This window comes from Mesocricetus auratus, unplaced genomic scaffold, assembly GCF_017639785.1.
Source record: "Mesocricetus auratus isolate SY011 unplaced genomic scaffold, BCM_Maur_2.0 Super-Scaffold_100013, whole genome shotgun sequence".
In the NCBI taxonomy this organism is placed as follows: domain Eukaryota; kingdom Metazoa; phylum Chordata; class Mammalia; order Rodentia; family Cricetidae; genus Mesocricetus; species Mesocricetus auratus.
This window is the reverse complement of record NW_024429196.1, coordinates 58598629-58610848: the sequence shown is the minus strand read 5'-3', so window position 1 is coordinate 58610848 and position 12220 is coordinate 58598629. Positions and strand designations below refer to the sequence as shown.

The following is a 12220-nucleotide window of genomic DNA, read 5'->3' as shown; positions in this document are numbered from 1 at the left end:
GGCTCACCTGTTGTGTGATTAAGTCATGAGTTGCTGCTTGTTGTCTTTGGGACCACGCCAAGCAGCATTTGTTCAAGGAAAGAACAAGGCTCTGTGTGCTGTGTGACTGTATCAATAGTCTCGGGCAAACAGATTCCAGCAGGAGAAAAGAATGGGAAGTGGGCGCTGGGGACAATGTGGCAGCTGTGTTGAAAGTTATCTCAGTCAAGAACGGGTTGGTGGTAAGACACAAAAGCCTCCTTAGCAGGAGTAGAAGTGGGACCTGTTGGTAGTGTCGGCGGACTCTAGGGAAACACTGAAGGAAGATGAGACTGACATCATGGGAACTGGAAGCCTCTCCAGGAGCTCCTCACTCTCTGACCCTGCTCTCTCACCTCATGGGTATGGCAGTCTCATACCTCTCTCCTGGCAGGCTGCTTCTTCCCAAGGCCTCTCTCCTGTCACTAGGTCCTACATAGGGATAGGGATTGAGGTTGCCATGGTGCCTAGAGTTGCCATGGTTCCCAGGAGTTCTCCACCTCAGCACAGTCTTGGGATACTCCCCAGTAAGAGATCCAATGTTCTCCATTGTCCCAATATTCCCAGGGAAGGCCTTTAATATTCTTCAGCAAGACCCCTAATTGTTCTCTCCAAGGAGGTACTCAGTACTTGGAATCAAGATGGGTTCTTTCAGGGATTCTTTAAAAATCCTCTCTCTCTCTCTCTCTCTCTCTCTCTCTCTCTCTCTCTCTCTCTCTCTCTCTCTCTCTCTCTCTCTCTCTCTCTCTCTGTGTGTGTACAGGTGGTATGCCACTGGACAAATGTAGAGGCCAGAGTATAACTTGTTGGGATTTGTTCTCTTGTTTGGAATCCTGGGAATTGAAGCTGGGTCTTCAGATCTGGCTGCAAGCTCTTTTACCCATAATTGTTACTGGATGGTGAGAGGGAGAAAACCACTGAAGGGAGATTGTGGAGGCTGAGGGAGGGTGGGCAAAGGGCCTGCATCATGGAGAACAGACTCACAGTGTGGAGAACAAGGAGGGGCGGGGTACATCTGAAAGGAGGTGATGGGAAGATGGAGCTGGAGAAGGTAGCACCAGAGGGATGATGGGCACTGGCAGTAGGGATGAGATGGGAAATCCTGTGCCCTGGAAAAGATACAGATAGCTAATGTCACAAAAGTGTGGGTGGAGACAAAACAGAAGTGTGTCAGATCACATGCACACAAGCACACATATTCACATCTACATGCAGACACATACACCTGTGCACATACCTGGGTTGCTGTGTCTGAGGCGAGCTCAGGGATTCTGGAACAGGAAGTATAGTAGGTCTGGTGTCAAAAGATCTCTTTGCCCACCCTGCTGCACAAGAAGGTTTTGGATTCTTTGGGGAGCTTGGATGTGGCTGGGCTTGGGGGCCCATTTTGGTTAGGACCTGCTTCTTGGCTATCTTGGAAGACAGCCAATTTCTGGCTTGCTTTTTTGTTTATGCCAAAATATTAAAGAATAAATTCTCCTCTGCTCTGACTAATTCCAAGGCTTAGCTAGACTTTAGAGAGCTGATCTTGTTAGGGGTTGGCTTCAGTTGAGGAGGACATGTGGGAGCTTCAGGCAAAATCTTTGAGAAGTGTAGTGAAGGTTAGTAACTGATCTGTGCAGGGGTTGTGTCTTATATTTCTATTGCTGTGATAAAACCCTTCCCAAAAGCAACTTGGGAAGAAAGTTAGCTTATGTATCCTGAGTTACAGTCCATTGAGGGAAGCCAAGGCAGGAACTCAAGGCAGGAACTGAAACAGATACCGTGGAAGAATGCTGTTTACTAGCTTGTTCAGCCTGCTTTCAAATACACCCCAGGACCACTTGCCTCCCACATCAATCATTAATTAAGATGATATTCTACAGACTCGCTCAAGGGCTAGTCTTATGGAGGTATTTTTCTCAATTGTGGTTCCTTCTTGTCAGATGACTCCAGCTTGTGTCAAGTTGACATAAAACCCAATCAGGACATGATAGCAGGGCTAAGCTGGTTCCTGGTTAAAGAAAGTTAATGAAAAGAATGGTGTGTGTGTGTGGTGTGTTGCGGGGTTGAGCATGGGCTGACACACTGCTGGGACTGACTCGTAGCTGAGTCCTAAGCTCAGAGTTTACTGCACGGGGCTCTCATGTGAGCAGTGCTATTAAAAATCACACACACTGTTCTGATACTGTAACAGCATCAGATTTCTGAAATACTACTGGGATATGAACTCCATGGAAACAAGGGTCATTTCCTGAATCTCCCAGCACTTAGATTATTGCATCTAATGCACTGTGGCATAGGGGTTGGAGGAAGCCCTGAATAAGTGAAGTCCTGAGTGAATGTGTTGCTTTACATGGCCATATCAGTACCAAAGTCTCAGACCCATGGGAAATCAGCAACCTACCCTCCCTGTGAGGCTCAGAGGGATGGCAAAGCAATCCTCTGGTCCAAGTGTGAATGTTGACTGTATAAAAAATATCCATGATGGCTTCCCCACACACATATGTGGCCTACAGACTGCCCTCCTACAGAGAATGCTTCTACTGAAATTAGCTAACCCTGTTTCCTTGTTCAGATGTATATCATAACCCCACCTCCTTGTTTATCTGTATGCAATAACTCTACCTTCCTACTCAACTGTATATAATAAACACAGGGTGCGTCTAGGTGCTACAGCCCCTCTATCAGATAGCCTAGCCCACCAGATCCCTGCTTTTCTGTGTGTTCCCATGTCCGGATTTTCTTCATTCTCCAGGCATGTCAGCTCCCTGGAGCCACGCAAAGATGCAGCATCATGGTGACCAGTAAACGCTCGTAATGTGAAGGAACTGATGATAGGCTCAAATGTACTGTTAGGATGACCACTTATCACAGAAAAAATGAGCAAGTTGTGGTGGTGCATGCTTGTAATCCTACTGCTTGCGAAGCTGAGGCAGGAGGATTGTGAATTCCAGGACAGGCTGGGGAGACTCTGCCTCAATACTAATACTCACTCACTCTAGGAAAACTAACAAAGCAATACCTGAAACACAAGCAATCTGAACAAAGGACATGAACAGTGATGGGGGATGTCCTTCTGTATATATATGTTTCTCTTATTGGTAGATGGATAAAACACTGTTTGACCAATAGAGGCAAGATGATAGATGGGACTAGGAGATGAGGAGAATTCTGGGAAAGGTAGGCAGCCTGTGAGGAGACCTGGAGGATAGGATGCACCAGGTGTTCTCTGGTAATAGAAGGTCATGTAGAAATACATAGATTAGTACTTATGGGTTTATAATTAAGGCAGAGCTAGCCATTAAGAATCCCTAGGCATTGGCCAGCAGTTTAATAATTAATATAAGTCTTTGTGTGTTTATTTGGGGCTCAAAGGCGGCTGTGGGGGCAGGTAGGAAGAAACTCTAGCAACAAAATGGTGCCCACATTAGGCGGTAATTGAAGGTGGGGTTTTAATGAGTTCAGTAGACCCAAGATAAATGATAAATGGGTGTTTTATTGGGGAACAACTTATACAGATAATAGTAAAGAACCATGACAGCATTCCTACTCCAGAAGATAGTCTCTGCTCTACCCATGTGATCCACAATCCAAGAGAGAGAGCCCACCCCATGCTTCTCTACCTTCAGGTCATGTCTGAACCTAAAGCCATACCTAAAGGGGTGTGGCAACTAACACAAATTCACTGGCAAGGCAAGATACTACTACAGAGCAAAACAGTCACAAAAGCATTATAAATGGCTTAAAAAATGTTTCAGCTCACACAGGCTCACAAAGAAATGCAAAATCATTGCAATGGTATTATACTTTGATATGAGCATCTGTGCCATCTAAGGCTCACAGAAGATTAAGAAAGGATAGCACTAACTCTGGTAGAATTGCTGAGATAACCTCCTAAGTTTGCAGTGGGAGCACAAATAGTCATGGCTTCCATAAAAAGCCATTTGTCAATACATGCCAGAGGTTATAAAAATCTACACATTAGTTGCTCCTTTAAGATTCCATTTCTAACCATGGACTAACTACATGCCATTATTTTGAGTACTTCATGATATCAAGGTATTTGTGAAGAGGTGGGAGTGTAGTTTTGAGGGGTATTAGTTATAGAAATAGCAAGGGGTTGTGATAGAAATCTCGTGTGTGTGCATGTGTGGTGTATGCATTTGTGCTCATGTCTTGTATACATGTGTGTGGTATATACAAGGATGTATACAGGCATGTAATCATGGACATGTAGTGGCCAAACAGTGCCATCAGGGTCCTTCTTTACCACTCTTCACTTAATTCCCCATAGGGAGGGTCTCTCATTGAACCTAGGGTGGTTATGGTTTTCAACTAAGCAGGATCACACCAAAGCCCAGTGATGGGGGAAAGTCCTTCTGTGTATATGTTTGTCTGATTGGTATAAATAAAGCACTGTTGGCCAATAGGGAAACAAGATAGGTGGGACTAGGGATCTAGGAGGATTCTGGGAAATGTAGTAAAGAGTGGTCGCCCTGTGATCTCCTGGAAGGAAACAACACTTCAGGAGGGCATCCTCAGAAGGATAAGTCCTTATAAAGATATATATTAGGCAGGGCGTTGGTGGTGCACACCTTTAATCCCAGCACTCGGGAGGCAGAGGTAGGCAGATCTCTGTGAGTTCAAGGACAGCCTCCAAAACAATACAGAGAAACCTTGTCTATAAAACCCAATATATATTAGCAATTATGGGTCAATAATTAAGTCATAGCTAGCTAATGAGAGACAATAGCAAATGGCCAACAGCTTCATAATTAATATAGTGTCTCTCGTGTTATTTGGGGGCTAAAGCAGCTATGGGGCCCAGGCTGCTGGCAGGAAGAATACAAGTTACAGTCCAGTGATCCTCCTGTCTCTTCCTTCCTCTCAGAACTGGGGTTATAGGTCACACCTGACTTGTGTGTTTGTTTGTTTTGTTTTGTTAAGACAAGGTCTCGCTACATAGTTCCAGCTGTCCTGGAACTCATTATGTAAACCAGGCTGGTCTTGAACTCACAGATATATGCTTGTCTTTACCTCACAAGTGCTGGGATCACCTGACTTTTTAAAAGTGTGTGTGCTATATATCAAGGTCCTTGTGTCTGCATAAGAAATACTCTTGAATTAATGACCTCTTCTATAATTATTATTGTTATACACACCTAAGCATCTACTCTCACATATATGACCTACTGAGTTCAGTTAGTGTCCCATATGTTTATGTGCTTAGGACTTCCCACTCAGAATTGAAACCTATTGGGACTTGTCCATGGAGAAGTGGAGTCTTCTCCTTCCACAGCCATTCACTGCTTGTAGCTTTTCCTCTAGGGATAGGGCCTTGTGAAATATTCCCATCCATGTTGGTGTGTCAACGGGTATGGTCCTGTAAGGCAGCCATATTGTTGAGAGTTCATGGGATCAGCATCCCTGCCATGTCCAGAAGATACTGGCTCAGAGACGTCCTGATCTTCTGGCCTTTACAACCTTTTTGCCCGTCTTCCATAATGTTCCCTGAGCCTCAGGAGCAGGGGCTTTGCTGTAGATGTCTCAATTGCTCAGATTCTCCTCCCCTCCCCCTTAAGACTGAAGTTTCTGCTACCAATATTTTCTCCTCAAAAATTGATCAGTGAAGTGATAAATATAGAAAGTGTTCCTGACCATACAGTAGGTCTTGTGTGTATTTTTATTTTACTAATATCTTGACATCTAGTAAACTAACCAAAAAGCTGGAAGACTAGTTGCCAAATTCAGTACACACAAACTCAAGAGCCAAGTTATGCCTACCATATTTTGCAATATTTAACCAATTTATTCTTGTATGACTCAAGTTTATTGTGTCTGTCGGTATTTGTATCTGGTGTATGCATGGGGTATGTTGTGTGTAGGTGTGGAGACCAGAGGGAGTCCTTCTGATACTCTCTGCCTTTTTCCTTTGAGGCAGAGGCTCTCACTGAATCTGGAGCTTTAGCTTTCAGCTAGGCTGGCAGCCTTCAAGATGCAATAATCCTCCTGTCTTCCCTCATTCAGTGCTTGGTTACTGGTGTGCTAGGAACCATGTCTGGCTTGTTATGTAGATGTCAGGACCCAAGCTCCAGTCCTTAGACCTGCAGGATCTTGATTGCTAAGTCACCTTTCCAACCCAAGAGATCGTTTTGATTTTAAAACACTCTAGTGATTTAGTTCAGTCTAACAATTGAATCATGTCCCGCGCTACCGTCTCGCCAGCAAGAACGACGCGGCACACTTAGGATCCTTCTGCAGAACAGCTTTAATGCGTCTTGAGAGGGAGAGCATAAGCTTACAGAGCGGAGACCCAGGGAGCGAAAAGCCCAACCCTTATATAGCTCAGCAGTCCCCGCCTCGGACGTGTCATCTCCTGACTGGCTCCTGCTCGTCAGCCCATATGACGCCACGGGAGAGGCAGAGAGTAAGGAATGGAAAAGTAGCAGGCACATGTGCACCAAGGTTGTTTACTCCAACTGACAACGGGTGTCGGCGCCATCTTGTAACGGAGAATGTGGGGGGCGGCTCCCCACAGAATCATATTAATAATTTATAGTCATTACAATGTGTTACTGAGCATCAGTTATACTGTGATCTGACCAAGGTCCTTCATCAGGGTTTCACTTTTGGGTGAAACCCCCATGACTGAACTCTGCATTATTATTATTTTTTCATTCAACACCTACACGTAGTTTCTCAAATCAGTAAGATCTACTTACTGTTCATGTCACAGTGATAAGGAATTCATTATTTTTTAGTTCAGAGCTAAATGCAAAGAATGAATCTTTATTATCCTAATAATCAAGGTGTGTATGCATTTGATAAGACTTGTGGAATTTCCTTGTTCTGTTAATTTTCTTTCAATGGACAAGTAGGAATTCGTTGGGTGCCTGCTATGAACAAACCTCCTGGTTGCAAATGTCATGGGCCTGTCAGCCATGAATGGCCTTTTCTTCTGTGAGCAGTTGTGGTGTCCTTGTGCTTCTAGTTTGGGTTCTCTTTCCACCACACTGTGAGCGAGGTCTCATCACAGCAAGACCTGTCCCTCTTCATCTGCTCCAGCAACCAGTTCCCTGTAAGCAAATGTGGATAATGCTGTGAATGTCCAGTCTGGAAGGGTCCAAAGGTCCCTGTGGTGGTTTGAAGAAAATGCCCCCCAAAGGGAGTGGCACTATTAGGAGGTGCAGCTTTGTTGGAGTAAGTGTGGTCTTGTTGGAGGAAGTATGTCACTGCAGAGGTGGGCTTTGAGGTCTCATATATGCCCAAACCATGCCCAGTGAGACAGACCACTTCCTGTTTCCTATGAGTCAAGATGTAAGAACTCTCAGCTCCTTCTCCATCACCTTGTCTGCTTGCATGTGGCCTTGCTTCCTGCCATGATGATAATGGTCCAAACCTCTCAACTGTAAGCTACCACAATTAAATGTTTGCCTTTATAAGAGCTGCCATGGGGGGAGCAGGGAAGAAAAGAGTTGCCATAGTCATGGCATCTCTACACAGTAACAGAACCCTAAGACAGTTCCTCCTCCCAGATTCTTTCTTCCACCCTTCCTCACTTGTTGTGGAATAATCTTTTTGTATTCTGTGAAGATGTGTCACTCTGATTGGTTTAATAAAGAGCTGAGTGGCCAATAACTAGGCAGGATTTCCAAACACAGAGGATGCTGGGAAGAAAGGTAGAGTTGCGAGTTGACATGAAGGAATCATGACATGTGGGAGATGAGGTAACAAGCCATGAGCCATGTGTCAGCATGTAAATTAATAGAAATGGATTAATTGAATCATAAGAACTATTTAGAAATAAGCCTAAGCTATCAGTTAAACTTTCATAATTAATAATAAGTCTCTGTGTGGTTATTTGAGAGCTGGCTGGTGGGACAGAGAAAGACTTGCTATGGTCACTGCTTTCTATTCAGTCTTTAAGGTCCAGTTAAACCCCCATACTATAGTGATTTCCCAACCTTACAAAGTAATTTTTTCTGCCTTATGCCAATTTATTGCAAGCAGACAGGGGCATTTAGAATGCATATTGTCCTTTGTCTGTCACACAGTATATGCTCAGTAAATGTTGAAAGTAACAGTTGGAGGAAATGCCCAAATTGAGCAACAACACCAAATGTACCAGGCCACGCATTTCAAGTTAGGAGAGTAGGTTGGGGAACATGGCAATGTTGCCCATTTCGGGGGTAAAGAACCTGGAGAGGACCAAAATGCCTTGTGGGCCAGTTTTTGGCTTTTGCAATTTGTTCCTTATTTCATTTTCCTGGCTACTTTTGAAGGTCCTCTCAGAAATCATGCTGGTAAATCCAGAAGTCATTGCAGCATTCTCTACTGACCCGTCTGAGAGAGGTCTTAGGAAAACCACATACTCTTGCCAGCTGAGTGCTTCCACTGTCCTGAGCACAAATAAGGAAACAACTCCAGTGTCTATTGCTCTGCTTCCTCCCCAGGAGGTTTGGGCTCCTTTCTTTTCTTCTTTTTTTTTCCTCCTTCTTTTTCTTCTTGATTGGTTTTTCAAGACAGTGTTTCTCTATGTAGCCTTGACTGTCCTGGAACTTAGTCTGTAGACCAGGCTGGTCTTGAACTTGGAGATTTACTACCTTCTGCCTCCCAAGTGCTGGGATTAAAGATGTGCACCATTACTGCCTGGCACCATTTTTTTTTCTTTCTCCAACACAGATCCCACAGTTCTTAATGTTTTTGCCTCACTGGAGATAGAAATAGAATTTGTGAAGTACAACCTCCCATCACGGCAGCAGGCCTTTCAAGGACTAATACCAGATCTTCATTAAGGAGTGTGAAGCCAGGCTTACTCTCTCAGCACTTTCTACTGCTGTGTGACAGGCATTTTTCTGGGGCCTGGCATCTGGTGATGGACCAAGTATACGACACAGATTATTATGGTTCATTTTCAATACGAGGTGTGTGTAGATCGTAGGAGAGTTACAGATGAGCAGGAGATACTAGGTCCCTCTCTCCCCTAGCTGATGCCTGGTGTTTGCTTATGGCAGAACTCCGAGAGTTGGAAAGTTGCAGGTAGTCTGCTAATGATCAAGTCCATAATTAGAGATGGGGGCAGTCTTGAGTCCCAAATTATTCATTAGAATAAGGTTGTGTGTCATACACCGACAAGATGGGACATTTGGGATGGGGGCGGGGTGGGAGCAAGCTCTGGACTTGAAAGACAGGGCAGGGCTGAGGGCGGGGGAGACTTTAAAAAAGCACAGTCTTGTGTCAATCAACACGCTCCTGTCCCCATGGTGATGTCCCTGTTTGCAGAATGGTGTACTAAAACTGCTTCATTTTCACTAGCCTTTTGAATGTGTTATTAAGCTATCCCCAACACAGGGACACATGCTCCCTGGGCTCCAGGCTCCAGGTTAGGAGGGGAGCCCAGAAGGTGCTCACTGACCTAGTGCAACTCCTGGCCAGGTGGCATGTTCTGCTCTGGAGCTGTGGAGATTGGACGCAGGAGCACAAACGAGGGGACAGGGCAGCAGATGGAGACTGTATCCTGCCCCTCCTCCGGTTGACGACTTAGGACAGAGAGACCACAATGACAGAGACAGTCCCTGAAAGGAAGCAGTCCAGAGAAGAAGACAGAGAGTGTAGAACGTGTCATTCTCTGCCCACGGGGTAAGATGGAGCGATGCTGTCTCATCTGGCTGGCTGGTTCTGTTCTCCTTTCTACAAGGGTTTAACTACCCCTCTCTTTTCTCTACAAGTCCGCAGGTGTGTTGATAATGGATAGATAGACACGCATGCACACGCACACACACACGCACGTACTCGCAGACGCTCTGACACAGCATGTCCCTTGTGGGTACAGACTGTGACTGCATTTACTCTCTCAGCTGTGACTTCTGGGTCAGCTGCTCTGCCACTCCTACCCCTTGGTGCTTTGTCCCTATTCAAGTAACGGAAAGCAGACTAGAAAGTGGCCAGGAAAACACAGAGTTCAAGCACACAGAAGGAAGTGAGAGCCGCTGTCTTCCTGTGGTCATGATGCACCAAAGCTATTTGCTGGAGTTGCCTGAGAAGCTGAGCCTGATGGCTGTGGTCTATTTTTGGATGGGTCAAGCTGGTTATAAGAAGTGTATGCCAACCTGAAGATGAAGAAATGAGCTTTCTATGGAGGGAAACAAAACTCACTTGAATGAGTCCCGGAAAGAAACTTAATTCAGTTAAAAATTCTGGAGAAGGCCAAGATACTTAATAAAGTACTTTCTTTGTGTGTGTGTGTGTGTGTGTGTGTGTGTGTATGTGTGTATGTATGTGTGTGTAGAGGAGAGAGACAGACGAGAGAGAGAGAGAGAGAGAGAGAGAGAGAGGAATAAAGTATTCTAGGTAAAGATCTATTTATTTCCCTTACTTTGTGGATTTCATGGCTCAGACAGAGGAAGAGTTAAACTGCCAGTAGTGCCAGGAAGTAACAGAGCAAAAGTCACCCTGGCTGTTGCTTGGAACAAGTTCTGTGTAACCAGTTACCATTTCTCAAGAGTTCTGAAAGTGAGCCAAGAGCAGTCTGCAGAAGCGGTGGCCAGCTAAGCATGGGTTGTTCTCATCCTGGGCGGACTGCTGAGCAGCTTTCACAGCTATCTCTTTAATTGGCATCTCATTTGCTTTTATTTTAAGCAGAGCCCTTCGGTGTGAAGTGCACGGAACTATGAGGGTGTTCGTCCCATCAGACCACAGCAAAGTGACCCAACTTCTGGTGGCATCAGATTCCATCCACGAAAGCAGAGCCAATTAAGTCAGAGCCCTTTAACCGCCCTTCCTAATTCAGGACGCTGTTCTCATGACAAAGGGTTGGCAAACTGCAGTTCAGAGTGGGCCAGTCCTGTCATAAACTGAGAGTGACTTTAACGTCTCTCAATGGTTAAAAATAAAAAGAAATAACCAAGAACGAAGTCTCATTTGGAATTCATGAAAATGATCTGACTTCAATTTTCAGTGTCCACAAATAAAGTTTTATTGGAACACCAGTGTGCTCATTCACATGTATATTGTCTATGGCAGTCTTTCCAGTGAATGGAGTTGCTGAGTGGTTGCATCAGTCCACATAGACTGCAGACTCACTATCTGCTGCTTTGGAGAGAAAGGATGCTGACCTCTGGTGGCCCCAGCACAGCCCCTCATTTCCTGCATCCCTAGAACATCCTTGCCTCACTGAATTACTGTCAAGAATGAGATAATGGACATAAAAGTCCAAGGGTTTTAGAATTCAGTCCAGGGCCTGTGAGTTCTAGGTGTGTTCTAGGTTCACATTTCTACCCCTATAAAAAATTTTTGAGTAACTTAAAGGCACATGCACACATTCTTTTTTGTTGTTGTTGTTTTTTGAGACAAAGTTTTTCACAGAGATCCACCTGCCTCTGACTCCTGAGTGCTGGGATTAAAGGCATGCGCCACCAACGCCCGGCTGGTCACATTTTTAATTCAGTTGGATTGAGAGAGAATATCAGATGCACAAATAGCTCACCATTAGGTGTTGTTAGACAGAGAAAGAAAAAAAAACAAATGCTTCCTAATAACTTGTACAAAAATAAGCCCCAGTTTTCTTCATTGGGAATGGAAATGCAATGCATGATGCAGATGCATGAAATCATATACATCTGGAGGGGAGGAAAATAGCAACTTGTTTGCTTATGCCTTAGCTATTTAAGCTACTTCTGTGATTCTGTTTATATTTAAAAGATTTATTTATTTTTATTTTATGCATAAGGATGCTTTGTGTGTTATGTGCACCACATGCATGCAGTACCCATGGAAACCAGTAGAGGGGTTGTCAGATCTCCTAGAACTGGAAATATACATGGTTGTAATCTACCTGCCTCTGTCTCCTGAGTGCTGGGATTAAATGTATGGCCTACCACAACAAATTTTGAGTTCAGTTTTCTAACCATAACTGTTTACAAAGTTCCTACATCTAACCAAAGTATTGCCCCTGGTGTACTGCTGGAAACAGTCATGCTCTTTCCCCATGCTGAGAGGCCAGCTGGTGGGTTCACCTGGTGGAGTTTGCTATATGGACAGTTTTGCTGTGAACTGTTGTCAAACTTCTCTAGAAAGAAGAGAGATCCTGTTGTTCTCCTGAGGTGTAGAAAAGCATGGAGCCCCAGGAGGGGGTGTCTACTCAGGCTAGAGATGGGACTCCTGGGACAGCCATGAGACAAGGGTAAGTCACTGCATCCTGCTGCACATCCTCTCGTGGGAT

At 44.7% G+C, this 12220-nt stretch overlaps 1 long non-coding RNA gene across 1 annotated transcript; it reads left to right on the top strand.

The window, feature by feature from the left end:
- Nucleotides 1-10988, top strand: LOC110340230. Its single transcript, XR_005880871.1, has 2 exons — nt 1-381; nt 10642-10988. It is a non-coding gene; the product is annotated as an uncharacterized LOC110340230 (long non-coding RNA).
- The last annotated feature ends 1232 nt before the right edge of the window (nt 10989-12220 follow it).